Source organism: Grus americana, chromosome 1 (genome assembly GCF_028858705.1).
Source record: "Grus americana isolate bGruAme1 chromosome 1, bGruAme1.mat, whole genome shotgun sequence".
NCBI lineage: Eukaryota > Metazoa > Chordata > Aves > Gruiformes > Gruidae > Grus > Grus americana.
In genome coordinates this window covers 132,781,279-132,807,518 of record NC_072852.1, presented here as the reverse complement: position 1 = coordinate 132,807,518, position 26,240 = coordinate 132,781,279, and positions in this window count along the sequence as shown.

Here is a 26,240-nt window from a genome sequence, read left to right as displayed (position 1 = left end):
AGCACAAACAGGAGCATTTCCCAGAATCTCATTTTTCCCTTCTGAATTATGGCCAGTTTTTCACTCTGAGTAACTCAACTCTGGTGTCCTTTGGTTTTGCACAGGCTGTTGTATTGCTCTGCGCAGAGTGTGGCACCCAGCGAGGGGGCAGAATCTGAGACCCAGAGAAACAGTTGCATTGCCCTCTAATAGTACAACCAGCAAGTTTACAGATGAAAAAGCCAGCCATTTTCTTATCCTTTCACATGCTGACTCAGCTGCAGCTGCTGGTTGGAAACAGAAATTAGCGTCACAATATGCTTATATACAAAATTAAGTGGCCGTGCTTGAGAAGTTTATATTCCCTGTTTTCACTACGGGGAGTATTTTACAAACTGTAGCATGTTTTAAAATGGAAGAAACCTTCCTAGTACAAGTCTCTGTATAAAGTAGTACTTCCTCTAGCTGTAAACTGACATGTTGAGTTTGTTATTCAAAGCAAATTAATGGCAACTGAAATAAGATAATGCAAGGATACAGTATCTTTGCCATGTCCTAAACTTGTTTACGTGAGGAGTTTTGTCACTGTAATTTAGGAATGGTAAGCTGAAGGCTGTTTTACAGCTTTTGTAAAGATTTGACCCTATGAATACTTCCTGTCTTTAATTGCAGAATCATGGGATTTGAGCTGATCAGTTTTACGTTACAGCCCTTAATTTCATGGACTCCCACTGTTCTGAAATTTTGAAATATGCACACTCCTGAGCACTGAGAATCTCAGACCTAGACTGAATTTTTAGGTGATGACTTTCCCTGAACAGGGACTAGCAATTATTTTAAAAATATATTCAAAATTTTTTTATGTATCTTTATATATTTTATTAGAAGCTTGATAATATCGTTGGAAAGCCTAAACTGATTTGTACCAACAGGATAATTAGAATAATAATTAGGTTAAAAAAATATCTGATGATTATGGTAAACTAGATTTTATTTTTCTTAGTGCTCATTAGGCAATAAGAAAGTCAAGGTAAGTTGTCTTACAAAACAGCACATGAAAGCACTTAGTACACTGTGCTTGACTGCAGGTTGTGGATCATAGAATCATAGAATCATAGGGTTGGAAGGGACCTTAAAGATCATCTAGTTCCAACCCCCCTGCCATGGGCAGGGACACCCTCCACTAGACCAGGTTGCCCAAAGCCCCATCCAACCTGGCCTTGAACACTGCCAGGGATGGGGCATCCACAGCTTCTCTGGGCAACCTGTTCCAGTGCCTCACCACCCTCACAGTAAACAATTTCTTTCTAACATCTCATCTAAATTGACTCTCCTTCAGCTTGAACCCATTACCCCTTGTCCTGTCACTACACTCCCTCACAAACAGTCCCTCACCAGCTTTCCTGTAGGCCCCTTCAGGTACTGGAAGGCCGCAATTAGGTCTCCCCAGAGCCTTCTCTTCTCCAGGCTGAACAACCCCAACTCTCTCAGCCTGTCCTCATAGGAGAGGTGCTCCAGCCCTCTGATCAGCTTTGTGACCCTCCTCTGGACTCCCTCCAACAGCTCCCTGTCTCTCCTGTACTGGGGCCCCCAGAGCTGGATGCAGTACTCCAGGTGGGGTCTCAGGAGAGTGGAGTAGAGGGGCAGGATCACCTCCCTCGACCTGCTGGTCACACCTCTTTTGATGCAGCCCAGGACACAGTTGGCTTTCTGGGCTGCAAGCGCACACTGCCGGCTCACGTTGAGCTTCTCATCAATCAATACCCCCAAGTCCTTCTCCTCGGGGCTGCTTTCAATCCATTCCTCGCCCAGCCGATAGTCGTGCTTGGGATTGCGCCAACCCACGTGCGGGACCTTGCACTTGGCCTTGTTGAACTTCATGCAGTTCGCACAGGCCCACCTCTCCAGCCTGTCAAGGTCCCTCTGGATGGCATCCCTTCCTTCCAGCTTGTCGACCACACCACGCAGCTTGGTGTTGTCAGCAAACTTGCACTTGATCCCACTGTCCGTGTCGCCAACAAAGATGTTAAACAGTGCCGGTCCCAGTACCGACCCATGAGGAACACCACTCGTCTCCGTTCTCCACTTGGACATTGAGCCATTGACCACAACTCTTTGAGTGTGACCATCCAGCCAATTCCTTATCCACCGAGTGGTCCATCCGTCGAATCCATGTCTCTCCAATTCAGAGAGAAGGATGTTGTGCAGGGCAGTGTCAAATGCCTTGCATAAGTTCAGGTAGATGACGTCAGTTGCCCTTCCCTTATCCACTGACGCTGTAACCCCATCATAGAAGGCCACCAAGTTTGTTCGGCACGATTTGCCCTTAGTGAAGCCGTGTTGGCTGTCCCCAATCACCTCCTTATCTTCCATGTGCCTGAGCATGATCTCCAGGCGGGTCTGCTCGATAATCTTGCCAGGCACGGAGGTGAGATTGACTGGCCTGTAGTTCCCTGGGTCTTCCTTTTTTCCCTTCTTAAAAATGGGGGTTATGTTTCCCCTCTTCCAGTCGGTGGGAACTTCGCCGGACTGCCAGGACTTCTCAAATATGATGGAGAGTGTGTAAAAGAAATCTACCAGACATGAGTTACCCTAGCTTTGCTTTATTACAGCGCTGGATGCACAGGGGACAGCTCCACCAAACGTGCATACAGGTGATTACCAACATACAGGTTATATAGAATCAAAACATACATATTCATCATTTTTCTCAGAAAAGGCAGTCCTATGATAATAATTTTAGAATCCATTTCCATATTCTCCTCCCCATCATGCATGCTCAGTGATTTGGGTCGGTGGTCCTCAAGGGGTCTCTGGCGGTCATCAGTGGTCGCACACCCATGTTCGCTGGATGACCCTCTTCTTGCAGGCATGCGCAGTATCCTTGCTGTGGATGCACCTGTCCATAACAACTTACTTCATAAGATTAATATTCCTGGGCCTATTGTCTGGTTGGGTAGGGACTGGACATGGAACGTAGCAGCACTGTACATTGCCATGGTCAGTTAGCTTCATTACCTACTACCTTGGTTACAAACTCCTTTCCCACAATTACAGGCTTTGAAACAGTTCTAGGCCTTAAGCAGCTTTCTAGTTAACATAAGTTTTCTTATAGCGAAACTTCTTTATTTTCTACAGAGTGGCCTGGCCACTTCATCCGCCAGTTCCCTTAAGACCCGCGGATGTAACTCATCAGGTCCCATGGACTTTTGCGCCTTCAGGTTCCTTAGATATTCTTGAACCTGATCTTCTCCTACAGTGGGCGGTTCTGCATTCTCCCAGTCCCTGCCTTCTGCGACCTGGGCAGTGTGGCTCAAGCATTCGCCAGTGAAGACTGAGGCAAAGAAGTCATTGAGTACCTCAGCCTTCTCCATATCCTGGGTAACCAGGTCACCCGTTTCATTCCGGAGGGGACCCACATTTTCCCTCGTCCTCCTTTTCTCACTAACATACCTATAGAAGCTTTTCTTGTTGTCCTTGACATCCCTGGCCAGACTAATTTCTATGAGGGCTTTGGCTTTCCTAACCTGATCCCTGGCTGCTCGGACAGTTTCTCGGTATTCCTCCCAGGCTACCTGCCCTTGCTTCCACCCTCTGTAGGCTTCCTTTTTTCTGTTTGACTTTGCCCAGGAGCTCCTTGTTCATCCACGGGGGCCTCTTGGTGTTTTTGCTCGACTTGCTCTTTGTTGGGATGCATCGCTCCTGAGCTTGGATGAGGTGACCCTTGAATATTAGCCAGCTGTCTTGGGCCCCTCTTCCTTCCAGGGCTTTGTCCCATGGTATCCTACCAAGCACATCCCTGAAGAGGCCAAAGTCTGCTCTGCTGAAGTCTAGGGTAGTGAGCTTGCCGAGTCCTCTCCTCACTGCCCTGAGGATCCTGAATTCCACCATTTCGTGGTCACTGCAGCCAAGGCTGCCCTTGAGCTTGACATCCCCTACCAGGCCCTCCTTATTGGTGAGAATAAGGTCCAGCATGGCACCTCTCCTCGTGGGCTCCTCTATCACTTAGAGAAGGAAGTTATCATCAACGCATTCCAGGAACCTCCTGGATTTCTTGCGCTCTGCTGTGTTGTCCCTCCAACAGATATCGCTGTCTATAGAGGGCCTCATGCGCTCATTTTCCCTGGTCAGGTGACCTGTAGCAGACCCCGGCTATGATCTTCCCTGCCCCAGCCCTCCCTTTAATCCTGACCTATAGGCTCTCGGTGGGCTCCTCATCCATCCCCAGGTGGAGCTCCGTGCACTCCGGCTGGTCATTGACATAGAGGGCGATGCCCCCTCCTCGCCTGCCCTGCCTGTCCTTCCTAAAGAGCCTCTGCCCTTCCATCCCAACACTCCAGTCATAGGAGCTATCCCACCACATCTCTCTAATGCCAATAAGGTCATAGCCTTGCAGGCACACACACGTCTCCAGCTCCTCTTGTTTGTTCCCCATGCTCTGTGCGTTCGCGTAGAGGCATTTCAGTTGTGCCCCCGATGAGGTTGACTTATTGGCTGGAGTGGCTGGAATTCTTTTGATGTATCTTCCCAGTGTTACCCTGTTGGTTCCTGTTGCATCCGGAGCCCCTGGCTCGTCTCGACTAGGCTTTGAGCGTGCTGTAGTGCATCCAGCACGTCTATGAGCAGTAGGCTGAGGGCCCTTGCCAGTGCCCTGTCCCTCCAACCTGGGCACATCATCCCACAACATGTCGCTGGCAAGCCTGATGGCAAGCCTCATACTACACTCCTATTTAAATTGTTACACAAGTGGTTCATTTTTTTCAATATTCCCTCTCTAATTTACCTGGCTATATATAGGAATTTCTTCCATGCAGATATCTCCAAGCCTTTAGCATACCCCGAGGAAAGGGGTAATATTTAGGAGGTCTTTCCTGCAACTATTTCAGGCAGCCAACCTATTTACTGGGGCTTTGGGGAGTTTAGAATTGCTGAAGCTGTTGTAACCTAAGTGGAAACCTAGCAGTCACAAAGTCTAATTAAATTAAAACTAACATTTAAAAAAAAAAAAAAGATAATATCTTATGTAATCTTACTCCTCATTTGCAGTGGTTTCTCAGGATGTCCATTATGGTCTACAAAACATGCCCAAAGCACCTGACCAATGTGCACAGATGTTCTGCACTCTCACTTTTGCACAGCTGTGAACCACTGCGCATGAGGGGCGATGCAGCAAAGAATCAGGCCGTGTCCTGCAGTGTCACAGTGCAACTGAACTTTAAACCCCTGTGGGCTTTGGGGTGAAAAAGGAGCTTTGATTTTTCTTTTTAGACGGGTCTAGTGAAGGAATCAACACAATTTTTTCAACTGTGTTACAATGGAAAGTGATCAGTCTCCGTCACGCTCTTCCCAGTGAGATCCAACCAGGATTTTGTGAAGCAGAATCGCACCTGACTGCTTCGTGATGTGAGACCTCAGAGTAAACCTGGCAACCGTGAGTGGATTAGTGGGTTCATCCTGAGCAATGTGGCAGTCAGAGTTGAGAGGGTGTAAAACCTAACGACAGGCTTGTTAGGGTGCTGAAGGACTTTGTGGAGCTTTGCATTAAGAGTGGAAGTGCTAAACCCTGTATGGTGACCCAATATCAATGAGACGATAGTTATTTACCACATACTTTAATTCCTCTTGCAGTTGTTCTTCACTCCCTGTCCTAACCTGTTATGTACTGTTGCTAGGTACTTTTAAGTGCCTGTTATGTTTCACCTCAGTGGGGAATTGTGGAAGTGATAACTGCAGAACGGCGGTGGTGGCTAATAAAACTGTAATTCTAAAATGAGCCCTGATTTTGCTAGCTTATTACTTTACCAGATATTCTTCCTTTGGGATAAAAAACTGTTGAGTCAGAAAGAGATATGGACAAGTGATGCAGGTTTAGATACAAAATGAGTATGTTCAAGGGATATCACCTCCAAAGAAGTTGTTCCCTTCCTAATTCGTGGCTTCCCAGGATATCCTCCCTTTCTTTTTTCTTTGGAATGAGGTGCACAGCTGCAGAGAAGGAGAGTTAGGATCTAGTGGGGACAGATGCCCCCAACAATAATCATGTGAAATAGTATCTTGGCAAAAACAACAAAAATAATACCTGCTAAAACTGTTGCTTTTTTATTTATTTAATTATTGCAAAATCTTCAGAAATTCTCTCACATGGATTCGGCACTTAAAGATAGGTAGCATTAAGCACTGAGAAAATCATAAGTACAAATCCAAATGCTTCAAATGTGTGTGTACAATTTCTGTATACAACCCAGGATCTACACGCTGTTTATTAACCACACCAAAAATGCTGTAGGTTCTGTAGGTTGCCTCTCACATTTACTGCTATGAAGAATCATGACCGAGTTAATATGGGTAAGAACACCCAGTTAAAGATGAGAAGAAAACCAGAAGTTAAAAATGGAGGGTCTCATTGTAGATAAGAGGAGGCCAGGTTGCAGCTGAAAAGAGAAGGCACTTAGAAAAGGAAAAAATCAAACATGAAGATAATATATATAACAATTACGAGAAATGAGAACAAAAGAGGTGAATCACATGCCAAAATGCTTCTACTATAATTTGGAAAGTGAATTGGTATTTTGTACATGCTGAAAAGGAAGGACTGGTCATCTTGGGGTAGTTTCCAACTTGGATTTTTGTATGTCTTGGGCCTTCAGAACTCAAGAAGCTAGAGGCCATTCAACAATATTTCTGGTAACCACTAATGTGCTTACCAGTTCCCATTTGCAGAGCACCCATTGCCGCAGGCTGGTTTGAGTGGGGTCCCACTGGTGACAAATCGTGCATATCTTGTAGTTTTGTTGTATTAAAACTTTGGTGCCAGCAGCTAACCTTGTATAACTGGAGGAAGGCAAAGCTGTATTCATTGATAAACATGGCTGAAACTCCCTGGTATTTCTTTATGATAAAGTGTAGACAGGTTGCTTTTGATTGCAAAAGACTCAAGGACTTTGGAGACAGATTGAACAGTGAGCCAGGGAAACATTGCGCAGCGTTGGACTGCAATCCCAGGGGAATGCTGGAGGGCCCGGAGGGAGAGCCACGAGACAGGCGCAAGTCACTGGGACAGACTCTGACCTGAAGAGGCTGATCTCAGGTGCTATGTACGGATGCACGCCAGTGCAGGAAAATATTTTAATAATTAATGATGGCCATAAAGCAGAATGTGGCCCTATTACACTACAGAAAAAAGTAATTATGCAGGCTCTGCTGCAGAATATTGATTGACTGACTTGATGTATAGTTTGGGCTTTATCCTTTGAGAAGTGTTTTATGTGGCTGTATTTTAAAACAAAGAGTTATGTTTGTGCTTTTGCCCAATGTGGAATATATAAATTACACAGGTTTCCAAACCCATTAAAAATCCGGTATTGCAAGAGAACAAAGATTTAAAACTAAGATGGAGGATGAAAAGCTGCCAAGACCCCAAAAACCTGATGTTTGCAGAAAATGCCAGATAGGGTGTAGAGTCATTGCGTAACTCTGCCTCTGACCATAACTGCATGGTCTATACACCCTTTGCTCTTTCCCCTGGCCCATTCCTGTTAACCGGAAAGGATTTTTGAATTTTGGATAAAACAATTCTGCCACGTGCCAGTTTTTCCCCTTTTGTATTATTTGCAAGCATGCTTCTCAATAGCTGTGAGTACACATTCTTTTTTTTTTCTTATGGGAACAGTCTAGAAAATAGCTTTGGAGCCCCTGGAATAGTGTGTGCAGATCATTATCTATATGTCCCATTTAGTTTAATTGAGCTCCATTTAAACTTAAATACGTTGTCTTGAAAATTGTTTTTCGGAACCGTCCTCAGAGTATCTTGGAAAGGTTTCCATGCTTGAAAAAAATCAGTTCAGTGTTCCTAAAGCTCTGCCTATGGGAAGCTAACAGGATCTTTAACCATTTTCCAGGGCATTTTTTTCCCCCTTACTTTTTATACGGTTTTAAGGAGCTCCTTAAGAGCATCTCAGCACTCATAATGAACAAGTTCAGTAATACTCTGGTTTGTTTGCTTCAAACTGGAGCAGAGTTAAAGCACAGTCTGCTTCAAGGAACTAGCTGGCTTTGCTTCCTCTTTGAACAGAGAGAATAAAGGTTGCTCTTTTTAGGAACTGTGTACACTGTCGTCTTCTCTGTGTACACAGTTTGTGAAGCATACCTGAGCTAACATTAACCTAAGCAGCCCCCCTGCTGCCAGAATACCACTGAGTGTTGGCTGCAAGCTCCCAAGAGCAGGAGGCGGTGAGTTAATATTGTGCTGACCTCCATGTTATAGTGACCACCCCTCGCTGAGCTTGCTGGGATAGAACACGAGATTGTCCCAGGGAGCGGCTGTCATGGCTGTGACCACACGAGATGCCATTCATGCTTTGTGTTTGGGTTTAAGTGAAACTTCAGGACGAGGGTCCAAAGCTGTCTTCCACCCTTGCTGAAACCTGCAGTGCTTGTATCTTCAAGCAGGAGAATACAGCCAGTCCAATCTCTCTTTTCCTGTACAGGAACAAACCATTTGTATCAGGAATATCACAGAATCACAGAACGGTAGGAATTGGAAGGGACCTCTGGAGATCATCTAGTCCAACCCCGCTGCTAAAGCAGGATCGCCAAAAGCAGGTTGCAGAGGATCATATCCAGGCAGGTTTTGAATATCTCCAGAGAAGGAGACTCCACAAATATGTCATGCTGTGACGAAAAGAAAATGGTAAGAAAGACAGGAGCCATGTGAAAGAGAGTCTGTTGCACAGCTATGCCTTTAACAAGGCAAGTGCTCCCCAAGGATTGCGCTGGGGTCCTCTTGGCATGTAGCATGGTGCCCTACTCCTTCCCACCCTTTGCCTGGGCTTACTTTACATGGAAAATAACGTAGGAGATGGAGAGTAGAATCAGGCCAATGCGTGATCAGCCCTAGTCCCACCATGAGACAACCGAGTCATATAAGTAACCCTTGGAAACTGGGAAGCAGACCTTTGTCTAGTAATACAGACTAGGTTAGTAGTACAGAACATAGCTTTATAATTAATGATGAGAAATAGCCAGGTTTGATGGTCTCATCTGAAATACACTTTTGGAGGTGCCTGTCTCACTGAATATAAAAGGAATTTGAGCAACTGAACTCTCATCGTAGGTACCAAAGTTAGGTAGGATGATCTGAGGCCGGAGAGTCCTTCTGTAGGGCCTGAGCAAGTGCTCTGTCCTTTGACGGTTTCAGGAGTCTGAAGACTTAAAGGGATGCAGAAAGCGTAGGTCCCAGGAAAGATCCCATCATACATGAGAATTAGGAAGAATGGTTCACTCATTAGTTTTTGAACAGAAGGGAAGAAAGGAAACAGATGCAGTCCTCACTGAAATTGTATAAAAATTGTATTTTCCAGAGACTAGATATATAAATACTACTCTGACTTGCTGGTGGTATGCTGCTATGCAATCTTTTGTGATGTAAGGCTTTAGCCAGAGGGGACAGGAAATTAATCAGTTCTAGCATGTGAGCGTCAGTAATTGTTTTTGCTAATATGAATTTGAAATGAAATGTACTGCAAAGAATGTTTCGGTTATGGGAAAGATCAATCAACTCCCGAGGCCTCCATCCTTGTTAATAAGTTGCTTCCTTGTGAATAGCATCTCGCTGATCCTTAAAAAAAAAATCCAGAGGCTTGTATTTTAAAAACATTGATGCTGCTGCAGGCAAGGTGATTGCAGCCATTAGTTCTTCTTTATGTCAGGGAGGGATCTGGCATCAAGAACTCAGAGGACTCCTGAACTGCTTCGCTAACCCCCTGAAACCAGAAATTCCTTATTGCATTCACAGGAGGAAAATCACTGAAGTGGGAAACTTCCCCTTCATTAATCTGTCTGATGAATTGGAAAATCAAAGCAATTGTAAATGAGAAATGTTGCCTAGTTTACTTATTTTTTTTTTAAATACTTTACAGCCTGCATGCTTGGTTCACATTTCATACATTCTTCCTGGTAGCCATGAAGAGTGAGCTGGGAGACCGCTAAACTGTGATTGTGCAACTTGATGGTTTCTTTTTTAGTCATCTGATGTTTTATGTTGTGTCAAAGATGTTTATAAAGCATCAAAGATGTTTATAAAACGGATGTCTAACCTTTCTGAAACAGAGCCAGGCTTTTCAAACCAAACAGATGTGCTGTTCGTACTAACCATAATTATTAAATAGTAATTGCATTGCCTTAAGCTTTAATAACGATTAAGGTATAAAGTGTCAGGAAAACTACCAACAATAAAAATTACTTCTCATATAGGGAAACAGTCTTTAATGCTGAAGTTACAATGCAGAAAGCCATATCTCCAACTGATCCACATTTAGGGAAGTAAAAGATGCACAGCTGATTTTCTGCTAATTTGCCCTGGTTTATTTGAGCTAACAAAGGAAAAGGCCACTCAGGCGACTTCAAGACCTGTCGTATGTGTTAACAGTTTTAAAGCAATTCTTGAGAGAAAACCTCATCAGGGATGTGGAAGATAATAGAAATGAGCATGAAATACAACATGTGTTTCCCAAAGACTGTTGCTCACTACTCTCGCTGTTTGTCTGAGAACAGACTAAAGATGGGTCAAGAATAAAAATTCTTCCTTTGCAAAGAAGAAGGTCTTTCATTTAGAGCAACTCCAGTTCAATAAACTTTTGCTGAATTTAGAGAGAAATTCTGGACAGCTCTACTGAGGTTCTAGGTGGATCGGCCTGGATCTGGAAGAACTGGAGAAGTGGACTTTCCCAGCCCTGTGGCTCTGGGAGCAGTTCCTATGGCAGGAGAATGCAGGGGCTGAAGACCTCGTACACGTGTGGGATTGTTCGTTTACTCTGTTTCTTATTGGATTCTTAGCGTTTGCATGTGGTGGTGAAACTGACTGCCAAAATGTTAGGTTTGCTGTTTCGCGTTGCTGGCTTTAACAGATTTTAAGTGTTTGCTTCCAGAATTGCAGTGAGAGGCTCGGGTAAGGAGGATATACCCCCATCACCAGTTCTGTTTTGCCCCACTCTTCTCCCCTGCCTCTCTACAGCCTTTATTACTTGCTGAAGGTAACGTCTTTCTGCCCTGCCCTTCACCTTCCCTTTCAGCTGCCTGGAGTCATGACCTCCCTTTCCCCTTCCTCAGAGCCTCCTCTGGCTGCTGGATGTTGGTGATGGGGTTCTAAGTGGCTGGAGGTCGCTGCCAGAGCCATGGCGTGGGGAGGGGGCAGATGGCTGGGGCAGTGAAGGCAGCAGCAGGTGCTTTGCCGTGATTCTCCCCTGTGGCGGAGAATCCCCACTCCCGCGGCAGAGGAACTTGGCTCTTGCCATGGCTGAAGCTGCATGCTTCCATCAAGAAATAAATGCAGGCTACAAGCCTTCTCTCTCACTCACAGCTTTACTGCCCAGCCTGTCATAGTAAGGCACCTTGCAGAAGGGAATTTTACAGATGAATTCAGAGCACTTGGAGTAGGCTACATCCTGACTCCTCTTCATCACCACAGATGTATCTCCATGGGCAAATGAGAACAAGCTTAAGCATTTTCTTGCTGCTCTAGTCCAGGAGCTATGTAGTTTTATGAGCACGTGCTGTGCTCAAGCAAATGTTTACTGGCCTGTAGAATGTATGGTGTGTGGACAGAGTGAATTTGGGTTTGTCTGTCATCTTTCTTTGTAGAATGCTCAACTATAGTCACATTAATTTTCCTTCTAATTTAGCTAAGAGGGTGAAGAGGAAAACAGTAGGAGCTGCTGGAGCCCTTTCTACACGAAGAATCTTTTTGGCATTAACACCAGTGCAGCTCAAGGGAGAGATTAAGTCCAAGTGTTTGAGAAGACATGCTCAGGGTTAGACAGATGGGAGTATTCATCACTCATAACATGATGCATTGAGAGGAGATAGAAAAAATGTATTCCACACAACAATTTTGTCTGGTGTATGAAAAGGTTCTGTTCCAACATGGGGGAAGCATAACATCTCTGCACAAAATGAAGTGCCTGGAAAGCAGGTGTTCACAGAAAATAGAGCTCCATGTCTTTCCATGCCCACAAGTAGGAATCTCCATTAACCAGCGTATCAAGAATTATGTTAGTAAGGCAAACTACAACTTGGTTTCACATGTGCAATATCTTGAAAGTGTTGGAAGAATAGACGTGATTTAATATCTTCCACAGGAGTGAGCTGCTGAGTGTAATGGATGCCTTGAGAGTACTGCTGCCCTGTGTAACATGTGGTACACCAGCCCCACTACTGGTTGTTTTAGGCAGAGCTTTCTGAGCAAGCAAAAATGCAGAAGATGTTACATGAACAATATATCTAAAGTTCAATGTCATTTAACAACTGTTGTCATGATCACAAGTCTTCGGTTGTTATTTCTATCTGTCTTGCTAGTGTCTTAGATTTTCTTCCTTTGATTAATTAGGATTTGTCAGAATGTTGTAGGTGAAGTTGCCTCCTGTTTGTACTCCTGGCAACCCTACTGGATTATCTTGTCAGATGCGTCTTCTTCGCCATCCTCCCCAACAGCCTGAGACAGTTCACCAGGTTTGGAGTGAGGATACTTCCAAAATATGTTTATCATGTCAATACTGCCCTGAAAGCAGGACCATGGAAACATGAGTATGCATAGTTATTGGTAGCAATTAATCAGTAATCTATACCCTATTTGAAGCTCAAAGAGTCCACCATTGCTTTCCCCACAGTGTTACCTAAACTTCTTCAAAGAAATCCCATGTGAGTAGGTAGCTTTCTGGAGAATATATCTGGGACACAGCTGGGCCTGACCTCTAGGCTTGAAGTCGAACAGGCTTTCTGTTTAGAGTAAATGATGAGTGGCGTGTGCTTTGTGCCTCCTAGAAGACCAAACTCATTCTCTTTTAATGAAAATTTCCCTCTGTATCTGCATAACTAAACATTCATTGAATGGGGAGTGGACTCAGCTGTCCTCATTTCTGTAGTGACTGCCCTAAAAATCGGTCTGAGGAAACTAGCTTGCTGTCTCAAGACCATATTTTTAGAGTAAATGAAACAGCATTGACAGAAGAGACTGACAAACCCCACTATGAAGACCATGAAGCCAGGAGCAAGGATATTTAACTCACATAAGGGATACCAGACTGGTAGTCCTACCCCAATTACAATGTAATTATTTGTGCAGCTTCAACAAAAGGGACTAAGACTGCCACATAAGTCACTTTTGTCAAAGGAGAGATCCCTGCGTTTTTAAAAAAGGAAATGATCCCAATCACTTTAATGAATAATCTAGTTTTCTAATTTCTTTTCAAATTTAAACAGCTACCTGAATGGGAATGTTTCCTGTACAATATATTCTGGTCTTGGACATATTGTCTCTAATTTTTCTGTCCAGAAGGCAGTCTTGGTACTTATTGGCAGTGAACTGATGTATGCACTAGAAAGTGGTTCAAGTCACAGCCTAAAGATGATTTTCTTGATGTAAAGTTTCATGGTGTCATGCAGTACAATACTGAGATCCTAAACCTAATTCTAAATTAAATTGTCCAGTTACAGATTTTGTGTAGCTGTAGTACCTAAATATTCTAGTAGCTTTACATAGCACATTTAAATAAATGCAGATTTTTAAAACTCAGATTAGTGCACATGTAATTACTGCAGATTTTTTAATTAAAAAACTACCTGGAGAAGGAATCAACATTTCTTTCTAGTATTGTTTGGAGAGGGACTATCAAATGTTTTCTAGTTTGAACCAGACCTGACCAAGTTCTGGTCAGATTTCCAGCCCAGTAATTTTTTTACAACAATCTACCATTATACCTGAAAATATTAAACTAATTTCTAATATCTATGCTAGAAAATTCCCCAGGGGAAAGATCCTTTGTGTGTCCATGAGAAACAAAAATTTGAACTAGCCAGGTTCCCCCCATCTGGAATTGATCCAAAGTTCCTAAGTATTAAGCGTTGTAGGGCAAACTTTAGCAAAGGTTGCTGTGTCCTTACTTACAATGGGCTTTCACTCCTTGTCTTGATTTTATGCAGGAACGAGTAAAGACAGTGCCAAATATGTTTAGTTTTCAAATAAACTGATGGAGTAGGGCTGTGTTTAGGACTTGGTGAAAGAGGGTATTTCATCTGAGCGAAGCGTGTGTGTCAGCAGAGGTGACACACTGTTACTTACGACTTCAGTCAGAGTTACTGCAGCCAGGCTGAGCAAGTGTAGTGATGAGGAAAGTTCCCTCTCAATAAATATGTAAATGCGTGTGTGTAGTTGAAGAAGATTGGCGGAGATAGTCTCGAAGCTAATTGATGGTTGATTTTTACAGGTAGCAGTTCCAACTCAAGCATAACGTTTTCCTTTGGGCTAGCATGCTAGAGGGTTTGCGTGCTCTGACCTTTACCTCATCTGACTTCATGGCTGTGTGTGTCCCACTGCTGTTAGCGGGAAGAAGCACTGCTGATGGTCTCTGTCAGTGTGTTTGCATGGGAGAGACAGCCAAGCTAGCTGTAATTAAGATAGAGTAGCAGAAGCAGTCTAGCTGTGGTCATAAAGAAACTCTGTGCTTTTGTGGGAATAGTGCTTCCATCAGGCTGTCCTGCTGGTTTAGAAATAGCTTTTATGCTTTGCTCCTCCGGTGCTTCCCACCTGGCGATCCAAAGATGCTCCTGGAGACACACACTGTGGTCCGTGAAATGACTGGAATTGCTTTCTTTTCTTAACATAAATACGCATTTCTCTACAAAGCAGCGAGAGAAAATGAAAGGAATGAGTGAACACTCATAGTTTGCTCTAATTTTTACTTGGTAATAAAGGAGCAATTGCAACAATACCGTGAGTCGCTGTGGCACAAGATGGGCAGTGATTTCTCAGGTTAAAGGAGGCTGAGAAACATTCTTCAACTCTATGCTGTTGCACATAGTTTGTATCATATATCCTCCCAGAAGGAAAATGTATTTTAAGCCTGGCTGTGAAAGAGGAGGAGTGACTGGATGGTGGAAAAGACCTCTCTGTACAGTTATAACACAGAAGAGCATTCCTCGGAAAACTTTTCAGAGATTTTATTTTTGCATTAAGGACCATACAAATCTAAATGCAGAGTGGCAGGTTGGAGTGGGAACGGTGACACTTCATGAGCCATTTCTGGCTGTCCTTAGTCCTCCTATCATTCTCCACTGAGCTGTCAGCTCCTGCGGCATTGAACTATCATTTCCAGGACCTCTGATTTGGTGGAAGGGTAGCCATTCCTTATTCCTTTGAAGGAGAGTAGAATTTTTGCCAAGAGTTCAGAAAGGACCACAGAAAATCGCTGCCTACCTCAATCTAATTTACTGCCAGGGTTTTTTTCCCTGGATATTTTTTAATGGGGTGTGTGATTAGTGGGGAAACAAAGTTGACTTACATCTACAGCTTGCATCATCTCTGCTGAATACCAGGAATCCCCAAGGCTCTGGCACTGCTCTCGGTGAAACAGCAGGCTTTTCTGAATGGCTTGCATTTCTCCTGCCATTAATTCTCCTTTAGCTTTTTCTGCTTGTCTGTTTGCCTGTGCTCATCTAGTAACCTAAACTAACAGTATTTACCTCCCTCAGGTCTTTTTGATTTTAGACTTTTGCCCTGCGATTAGTCATCTGTGTCAAGAGAAAACTGGAGCACGTTAACAGCATTGCTAGTGCAAAGGTTGCTCATGTGAAAAATAAAGACCTATTCTTTGTCAATTCATTGTCAATTCATTGACAGCATTATGGAAATTTGCTTGTTGAGGAGGTTACTTGGAAGGCTTTTTGTTGTATTACTCTCTCTTTGCACCTTCTTAGCTTTAACCTGAATATGTCTTCTGGTGCTGTATCATGTGGGTTAGTGCAGCCCATTGCGGATATGCTGCACATTAAATCCAGAGCACAGTGACATTTAGGCACACTTGAGAAGATCCTGCAAAAGGATAAGAGGTCTAAGCAGCTCAGTGTTTTTAATTTTGAGTCAGTAAATGGCATTTCTATTTATTGTTTATCTGTTGTCAAATTTTAAAGGCAGAGAGCTTTTCTTCTAAATGTAAACCTTAAGTAATGAACTCTGGGAGATGGAAACATAAGATTTTCCACGGTGGATCAGACTGTTTTGGCGTTGTTTCTAGTACCCTAACACTGTCAGTGACTAGTAGAAGAAAGGTAAAATAGAAAAGGGGAGACGTGATCTAAGTTATAATAACTTTGTAAAGTAACTTTACGGTGACCTGCACAAAGCAATCGTGGCTCATGCCTGGAGCTTCCAGACTTTATAATAATAATAACAGCTTTTAAAGATAATATGATTTTTCTTTTCATTTTGTAAAATTCAAATGCATGATAACGTTCCCTTTCATCCACATCCATGCCATTAGTCTTACTCTCAGTCTGGACTTATTGGTGTAATGTTATTGTCTACAAGTTTAGGTAGAGGTTATGAGAAAGTGAAAGCACGGAAATGGTGCTAGGCTTAATGACTCCTACGTTTAGCACACAACTAAGCCACTCACAATACACGTACTATAGCTGCCAGGAAAACTTATTTTAAATCAGGGTATTTGAGATTGTGCATGGTACCTGATAACCTGCATGTGTCCTTTATGATGTTAAAATGGGGTTAATGCAGCTCGTGTTTTACAGTTCCGGCGAATGGTCTCAGCCCTTGCTGTATTCAGGCTTTCAGTACTCTCCGTGGCGCACCAGCAGGAAGAAGGAGCTGTCTGAAAGGTCCTGCGCAGCCCAATTGCAGTGTTTGGCCCAGATGCCATTGAGCCATGTAATTCCATGGGTATGGGTTTTTTCCTGTTTTCTTTTGTCTTCTTTTTTCTGCATATTCCTCAAGAGGAGGTTCAGTGGGTTTCCTCCACCCAATCTCGTCAGCTTTAAAAGTCCAGACTGGGAAGCCTTGAGAAAGCCTTTGTTCAAGATCCTGGCAATGGCAAAGTCATGGGTGGCCAGCAGTACCGTGTTCATGGTCTTAGCTGGAGGAGTAGACATGATTGTGGATGAATGATGGGAAGGATGAGTGACAGGAAGAGGTTCTGCAGGGCACAGGACCTCAGCGGAGCAGCTACCTCTTTGTGTAAGCTTCACTCTACATCTTTTACTGCTATTACATGCTTGAGGACAGCTGCCCCATACCCATGAATTCCCTAGTGGGCTCCTAACCCTACAAGAGTACCGTGTTGTTATTGCAAAATAAATACAGGTTATTATTTTTTGCATCACTTTTTAGTTCGTATGTAAAATTTTTAGTGTACTGTGCAAAACTCTCCAATTATTTCATAATCAATTAACATTGCCAGCTTTCCTGCCTTAAACTGAGAAGCCTACGCTACATAATTTCGGCCTAATGAATCCCATAATATTCTGAGCCTTGACCCAAAAGTTCCTCTTACCCTAGTTTGCCCTGAATTCCCGTGTCCTCTGACGTCCAGAACAGAATGTCAGTTTGGAATAAAGAGGTAGCACAAAATACATGGAAATTGGAGGAGGTGATGGATCCAAGGGCATGACAGCCTTCTATTTCTGTACTTACTGAAATAGGAAGTAAGCAAGCCAAACCAAAAGTCCTCAGTGTTTGAAAGGATAACACCAAAAATTGCACAGCATGGAAGGGTGATATTGCAGTCTAGTGATGCTCAGGGCAGGCAGCATCGAATGCTGTAGGAAATAGGAAGTCCACAGCAGATGCTGGAGTCATATCAGGCTCTACTACTTTCTTGCTGAGGTGGGTGAGTTAGAGGATGGCAGCTGAGATTTCCTGCAAGATGGTTCTACTTATGGCTGCAGCTGGCAATGTCATAGTGCCAAAGATAATAAAAGATTTAATCTAGAGGATGGTTTGGCACAATTACAAATGGGTGCAACACTGGCCTGAATAAATTGAGACAGAAGAAAGTTCTGACCATTAGCGGTGTCAGGTTCTGGAGCAACTCTCAAGGTGAGGCACTGAGGAGGGGGAAAGGGGATGTCAGCTTTTCTGAGTGGGGTGTTGCTGCCATTTGACGGATAGTGTAAGGTATTAACAACTGGGTTAGTAAGGGACAAGGCTCTGAGGCAGGGGCTGGATTCCCAACCTGTCTCCTGTGTTCTCGTCTGTTTTTCTGGTTCTGACCCTTTCCCAGTCAGGAGAACAATAATGATCAATCTTTTCTAATTTTTAACAGGGCAAGATACCTGAATTGTGAACCAGCCTCCATGTCTTTGAGGCATCCAATGCTATAGCAATATACTGCCAAGACACCTTAATAAGCCCCCGTTTCCTGCCCAACTCTGAATCATGATGGTCAATTCTGTTGTTTAATAAATGTTGGAAGAAGACCATTTGCTTTCTGTCTGCTTACCCAGCTTTCCTGACAGGCAAGGAGAACAGGTCTTAACTGGCCAAAAATGTGGTTGACATTTCTTGTGATAAAATGTGACATTCTGAAATTTGCCATTCAGATCTTGGAGAAATGCAAAATGATCTGGGTCTGGCCACTGTGGAGACTCAAAGTACAAGTAAATATACCCATACTTGGATGGGTTATTAACGGCTTCTGTAAAAATTCAAATGGAAAAACACTTCAGTTTTTATCATGATTTCATATGTTCTTGTATTTCTGAAATGCTTATTTTTCAGTTGTAAAGAAAAAAGAAGTCTGTATCTTTAGTCTCTTCTCAGAGAAATCTCACCCGTTTTAAGTCAATTTTGTATAAGCCAGGGAGACTCAGTGGCCTCCAGTATGGCATTCAAATGCTGTGCTTTCAGATAAAGAGCAGGACTTCTATCAACTCAGTAAAAGTCAGTATTCAACAATAGCTCTTTTTTGGAACTACAATGAAATATGCCTACTGTGTTTTAAAAATGGGTTATTTTAGCTCCAAATTGCCACTTGCCTCCTACTCAGTATTCTGACACTTGGGATTATTTCTGCTTCATCCTTGAAAGCTTTCCCAGTACATATTAAGCAAGCTGAAACTCATAACCAAAGTCCTGTCCTTGCATGACTTTCTTCTCTCATTTAAAAAAGCCAAACAAAAAAAAACCCCAATGAAATTTGTTACTCTTTCCTGACCAAGGTCTATCTAGCTAGCGCCCTAATGAGTCATCAGACTTTTCAACTGATAGTTTATCAATTAGATTTGTCTCTCCCCACCTTTTTTGATGCACGAAGCATAAGTGATCTATGCTAAAAGGTTAAACCTTTTCATTTGAATTTATACCACTCCATAGTAGGTCACCTTAATACCAGTTACTTTATAAAGCCCATCTGGTTTAATGCATGTACTTCTGGCGGTGTTCTGGTAAATATGTTTGTCATTCAGGCAGTGCACCATATAATATCTTCTTTTATTTATTTATTTATTTTTTAAAAAAATCTTTAGACCTGTGCCCATACTCAGACTTTTGTTTTCTCATCCTCTTTAAAAATTGGTTTTGCCTTTCATCCCTTTGTGACTTTCCAGTGAGAGTTTCCAGAGCTGTAGTTATGTCAGCTCTTTAGGTCTGGTGCCCCAAGCCAAGACGCTCTTAATGCTTCTCATGTAAGAACAGATACGGGAGAGTTTTACACATCAGAGCAAAATCCCATTTTATTTGTTGTCTAGCATGCCCATCCTTTTTTAAAGGTCCTTGTAGCTGACTACTCTGCTCTCAGGACTGTAAACTTAAAAGGGTTGTGGCTCTGAATTCAGAGAAGCTTAGACATACTTACAGAATTTCATTCACAGTCATACAAAGACATTTAAAAACTGATGGTTTTGGAAGAGCTGTTCAGTTTGCTCTAAGATAGTGGTGCTGATCTACAGGAGAACACAGAGGAAGACTGTCTCAATCTGACATAAGAGAAAAGATCTTCCTGAACACTAAAAATTTTCAAAGTCTTAACATTTCAGTATTAAGGAAATATTTAAAAATAGCCATACTGCTATTTTTCATGCTGCCCTCTCAAATTTGAATGAAACAGTGTCATAAACATTATTATGCTAATTTTCAGACTGACACAGCTGGGGAGAGATGATGAGAAGAAAAGAGTCCTATCCCTGCCCTTATAGAATTTAAAGGCTCTTTCTTAGACTTTGACAAAAATAGAAACCATTAGGCAATGTTTGGGAGTTTCTTTTTTCACTTTGGACTTGCAGTAAATTGTAAGAGAGATAGGGAGCCACCTCTCACTGAAATTCAGCGTGAACTGACAACACCATTTCTTTTAGTCTCTTCTGAAAAGCCCAGCTTTTAGTCTTCCATTTCTTTCTTTCTTTCTTTTCTTTTCATTGCTGTATTCAGAAAGTCCAAATAATTATTGTCTTCCTCCTGTTACACCCTCCTACTTTTTTGAAGAGACTGTGATTTGTACTGTCATGGAAGTGCTACATTTTTATGAGTTATGTTCTCTCTCTGTGCATGTGTGGAAAGGAAGGGAGATCATCTGTGAGGATGCATAACTTCTTTTCTCACAGTTGCTGCATTTCCCTTTCTTAAAACTGTTTGCTTGGGCTGCTCTTTCTTACTGTGTGTTTATCATCCAAAGTAAATTTCATACCAATCATTTTTGTCTAAAGTAAAGGTTCTGAAGAAATGTGCAGAAGTTTAACATAATTTCTATTCTCTTGCAGCTTAGATAACACTCCTGAGGAAACCAACCCCAGAAGCTTCTGGATTTGATTGAGAGGCCGGGTTCTTTTTTCTGTTCCCTGGATTTCATTTCAAGCAGTAAAAGTCTCCCTACAAGCAGAGTACAAGAGCCAAGATTCCCTATGGCAGGGGCAGGCAACTTCATACATTTGGACAATTGAAGTTGCTTAGCTGACTGTCTGTTATTTTCTTCTTCCTCCAGTCAAAATAAAGAAGGAAAGGTTTTCAAGATGAAATCCTGCCTTCATTTGAAGGCCACTCTGAAGGTCTCATTGCCTTTAGCTGGGCTAAGATACCTCTCTAAGCATTTTTAATCATTTACTCTCTCTCTGATGTTTTCAAACAGGAGAATATCACAGTCAGTAAAAATGTCCCATGGGACCAGGAAATGGTCTGGGAGCAATTCGATCTCGGAAAGGCAAGTGGTGATGTTCCAGACCTACTACAGGCAGAGTCTGAGAGGGCTTTTTAACCCATGTTTATACACATTTATACTGTTAAAAAAATCTGAATTCTATTGAAATACTGATATGACTGCTAATGACATGCACAGCGTTGTATGTGGTCCTCTGCTATACTCACCTACTCGTACCACTAGTCATTTATATCTGCTTTCCTCTGTCACAAGATGGTGACGTTAGGACCAGTCACATGATGTGACTTAAGGTTTGGAAGAGTGGTCTTTCATAAAAGGGCTACTGCCTTGTCGTTCTTTGCAGATCCTTTTGCTATAGAGTGGTGGGGACTTGAAGGGAAGGTCTGAATAGCGCATGGTCACAAGGTCCCGGTCCTGGTCCTGCAGCAAAGATTCTTGGCAAGTAAAGGTAGCTGCGGCGGGTGACAGATCCTTGAGATCAGATTCTGAGAAAAAAGAAGTGATTGGCAGAAATTATCTTTAAAATAGGGATTTTGCTGTTCTGTACCTTACTGTGAATCCTGTTACAGCCTAAAAAATTCAGCCAGTGCCTGTAGCTATTATTTCCCAAGGGTCCTAGCAATTCTAGCCCTCTGTGAGCAGGATTCAAATTAAAAAAGAATGAACACAGGTTGTGAAAGTGTTTTAGTGTGGGTGGAAACTATTGTTGTGTACCTTTTGGAGTCATATTGACATTTTTCCTTAATTAACAAAAGATTAATATGAGAAGTGTGTTGGTTTCAGGGACTAACTAATCGAGAGATTTGCTGGAAGAATAAAAGATACTCTCTGCTTTAACCAATGGAAGCCTCGGTGCAGAGATAACAGGTTTGTCACAGAGAACTGGAATTACAGAGCAGGCACATTGCCATGCTCATGGTTGTGACCTGAACTCAAACCAGACAAAGGAGGCTGATTCTACTAATACGGGTTTTCTTCTTATGGAATTTTATTGCACTGAAAGTCTGTGTCTGCTTCACATGCTGTTCTTCATGGCCAGAAGGGGGGTAATGGATGGAGGTCAGGGAGTTCAGCCAGTAATTCCTTTGGGATAGTGCAGCTCATTAAGCTTGAAAAGAGTAGGGGAGTTCCAGGCATGACAGTTTCTGACAGTCCCACTTGTGTTTGTCACCTCAAGAGCACGGGATGTGTTTGCAGTTGGACTTGCAGTAGTAGCTAATTCAGCGCCGAATCAATCACTAAAGCTTTCAGAGCAGTTGGGCCTTTGGAAAGGAGGAAACTGAGGAGAGAAAGACCCTGAAAAATAAAATAAAGGAGGAGGGAATTCTCAGTGTCTAGTTCCTGGCAGAATTAAGATTTCACTGTGTGCGTGGCAGTTTGAAACAAAGGTGACTAAAATGGCTCCTTTTCTTGAAAACTCCTTACAGTGAATCCCAGCCACGTGCTTAAAGACTGTTCTCACTGGCAATGAAGCACTGGGGAAGGTCAGAAATATCTGCTTGCAGAAAAGTGTTCTAATTAGTCACTTTCTGCATCCCCACGGCACTACTCTTGCAATGACATTGAGGCAGGAGTCAGGTCTGTCCAGCAGCATCTCGAACCATCTGCTTTCGTATGGCTGGTTCTGCTTCATTTATTTTGACTCCTCTGAATTCCATCTGACTTTCAAATTTGTCTTTGGCTCTGGCTATCCAAGCGCACGTCTAGACATGTGAGTGTGCTCTGGTAATGACGCATACCTCTCCTTGGTGATGATGTAATTTTTCCCATCAGTCCTAGTTTTGGTGTAGAATTTAGTACTACCAATCATTCAGATGAAGCATCGATAACATCTGCTTATCCTCTTTTTTCCTAGTTTTGTCTCTCTTTCCAAGGACCATCTGTTTCAGAATACTCGCACTGTTCTGAAACGGCCCTTTTCCTTTTAATTTTTGTTTCAGAGTTTTATTCCTGTCTATCCATCAAACTCTGTAAAGCTATTTGTTATTCTGGTTCTGAGGACTGTCTATCAGATTTGGATCTTTCCAAAATGTCACGTTCTCGTGGTTCTGTTGTACCTTAATTCTCTTTCAGTGCCTTGCTTCTATTTAGCTTTTCTTACTCTCTCTGCTCCCAGAAACTCTATTCAACGCTGTTCTTGAGATAACTGATCATAATGTTTTGGTCTAACAGTGACAGTTGCAAAGTCTATATGCTGACAGATATCCCCAGGGTAAAGTGTAAACTATATATGCTGTTATATTCAGTGAACTACGGTGGTGTTGTTTCTTTTTTCCAGCTCTCCTATCTTAAACTAAATATATCTTTGTCTAATGACTACTAAAAGAATTAGTGCCATTCCACAGGATGCAGAGGCTTTTTGAAAAAAAAAAAAAAAAATTAAACCCCCCTGTTTTTCAGAAATATTTTCAGAACTGCCTGGCTGTTGAAATTTGCTAGACATGTTCTAATATAACCTTGATTGAGCCAAGATATGATGCTTAAAATTTTTAAATTTACCAGGAAGTTTTTTTTTTTTTTCCTGCCAAATTTACCCATGAATTTTTGAAAGAGAGAAAAGCATATATTATCTGTTTCACAATTCACTTTGGTTTTGCTCATCGGAGAGAAACTGGGCTTCATACCCAAACAGCGTGTTTTGAAGTCAGGAGAATCAGGGCTCATTCTCTGTAGCCTGAAATGTGCTTTGTGATCTTTGGCTTGCTGTGCACTAGGTACAACAATAATACTGTCTTCAGCCATCAAATGTTCAAACATTTGTTTCCTAAACACTTGAAGATTTTGCAGTGGAATGTCCTGCATGAAGCTTATAGTTAATGGTGTCCAACATAAAGAAAAGATGCTATAGTTCTACATCATGGTTTTTTCATCTGTTCTTGCAGGTAATGTCCTGGTTGCTTCCCAGTGCAGAATTCTGTCTGGATTTCTCGTGTTCATTTCAATTGGAATAAATGCCATGAGTTTAGTCACACAGAGGAAGTATTCACAGTGTTCTTCTTCAGGCAATTCATTCAGATGATTAAGTTAGGAGACTGGTCTTCTGAAACTCCCTCTATACTCAGTCAGTGGAGTGGGAGGCTCCTCCAGATGACAGCTGCTAGCAGGAGCTTAACTAATGTGTCTGTAGCTATAGCTGTACTGACAAAAAGGGGGAGGTAGAATAGATGGCACCCACGTTACTTGTGGCAGATTTTTTTCTAGGACTAACTAGGCCCCTTCTCATAGCATTGGCCGTGGCTGGATTGTCTTCTAGCCAACATACAAGGGCTAGGTGGTCTTAAGACGTAAGAATTTTTTGCACCAGTCCAAATTGCCTCTGATCGGCTGTGACTGACTCCCATACTGGTGCTTTCATGAGTACGTAGTGTTTGATGCCTGTTTGGTGGTGAACCAAAGTGGTATAAAATATTATGCATACTGTCCAGATAGAGTGGCCCCTAGTTGGAGTGAACCAACACTGGACTGCAACTTGGAGGGGTCTAGTAAGCCTACTCCAGAACAAGCCTGAGAGCAAACCGAAATACACAAAATAAGAAGAAACAGAACACTGGGGTGCAGAGGTAAACACCCAAAGTGGAGGGTTTTTTTTCTTTTTCCTTTTTTCAGGGAAGCAACAACAGCATTAAGCTATGATCTTTCTACTGTTGCTAAGCCATGGCCAAGTCTCCAACCCCCCGGCTCTTTTCCTTTGGTTCCCCACTGGAGCGCTGAACATCAGACTTCAGCTCTGAGGTACAGTGTTGTCCTGTTCTGGCTGGAATGATTAATGTGGAAAAATTACAAAATAGTGAGGAAGACAGATGGAAACATTACAGGATGCTTTTTATGTAGTTAAACCAAGGTTTTGTTTCCTGGCTGACAGCTCCCCTCTCTCTGGACTCTTGGCACTGTCTCACCTCTCTTCCCATCTGGCCGTGTCCTGATTTCCCTCTGGAGCTGCCAAGTTTCAGCCTAAGACTGGGCTGAGACTTGAAGCTCTCTAACATTTCCAGGCTGCCATGTGCAGTCGTATGGGTGGGAGTACGTTCTCTGTGGGTTAACATCTACCTGCTGGAAAGTTAATCACCTCTTTGCTGCTTCATCTTCCTCATACATCTTTCTCAGAAGTGATGCCTTGCTATGCAATACCAGGGCTTGCATGACACTCCACAGTGAAGGCTTTATACTGAGCAGCATGGAGGAAGTAGCATCTACAAACCCATAATGACAGTTTTGAGCATAAACGAGATTATAATGACCAATCCTAAATACCTGTTTGCTATTTACATATATTGTAGCTCTTGATTATTACAACCATCATGCAGAGCACTCCGTTGTGCTAGGCAGGGAATGAAAATGGTTCCTGCCATGGAGAACTTACAATTGAAGTACAAGATGGGACACAACATGTGGCTATCACAAGCAGATAGTGAAAATAACATGGTAAAAATAAAGATGTGCATTTGAATGTATTTCTTTCTCCTCTTCTTTTTTTAGCCAAGTACAAGACTGCCAGTGGAAGGGTTAAGCACTCCCAGCTTAGGGTCACTACAGTGTTTCTGAGTTCCTTTAGGTAGCTGTGTTATTTGTATTCTTAAAAAAGCTGGTTTGAACAGTACTATAGCAAGAACTTTGTTGTCCTTCACAGAGTAACTTTGCAGTTGGTAACTGGAGAAGGGAAAAAATGGGTATTGAAAAGCCAATTAGGTCTAGGCACTTTTGGAAACCCAGACAGGTTTTTTAATAGAGATTCACTAACTTCTTGACTCTTCAGTCTTCTGAACTTCAATTGCAGTATCATAACAGCAAATACAGATTGCATTGAGTTCTTTAGCTTACTCTGTCTCCTCTCCTCCTCCAAATTTCAACTACTCATACACCCCTCCTATTCTTCTCTTTTTCCTTCCCTTTTCCCCTTCCCTTCCCTTCCTTGCTTCTTAAATCTAGTTTTAAAGTGCTGTTTTGGTCAAAATTGATGTCGAAAGCAGAGCACTTTTCCTCTCCATAATCACCATGATATAAGATATACTGACATGTGTCCCACTCACTCCCTAGAGTTTGCTTCACTGCATTTTGTGTGAAATATGTGAGCAAACATTCGATGGTTCAGAGAGAGGGTCTATTATTCCCTTGCTCTGTGAGAGGCACACTGTATCCATTCGGCCAAGGATATGTCAATGAGAAGAAATTGCATCTCAGTTTATGCTACAAAACAATAAACTGTTTACAAAGATCAACCTGTGGTGAAAGATGTTCATTTACTTAAAAGACACGTTGCCTTTCTGAGTAGCTTAGATGTGAACACTAGCACATTATAGACCAGATGGAGCCCTCAGGTGAATAAAACTGTAT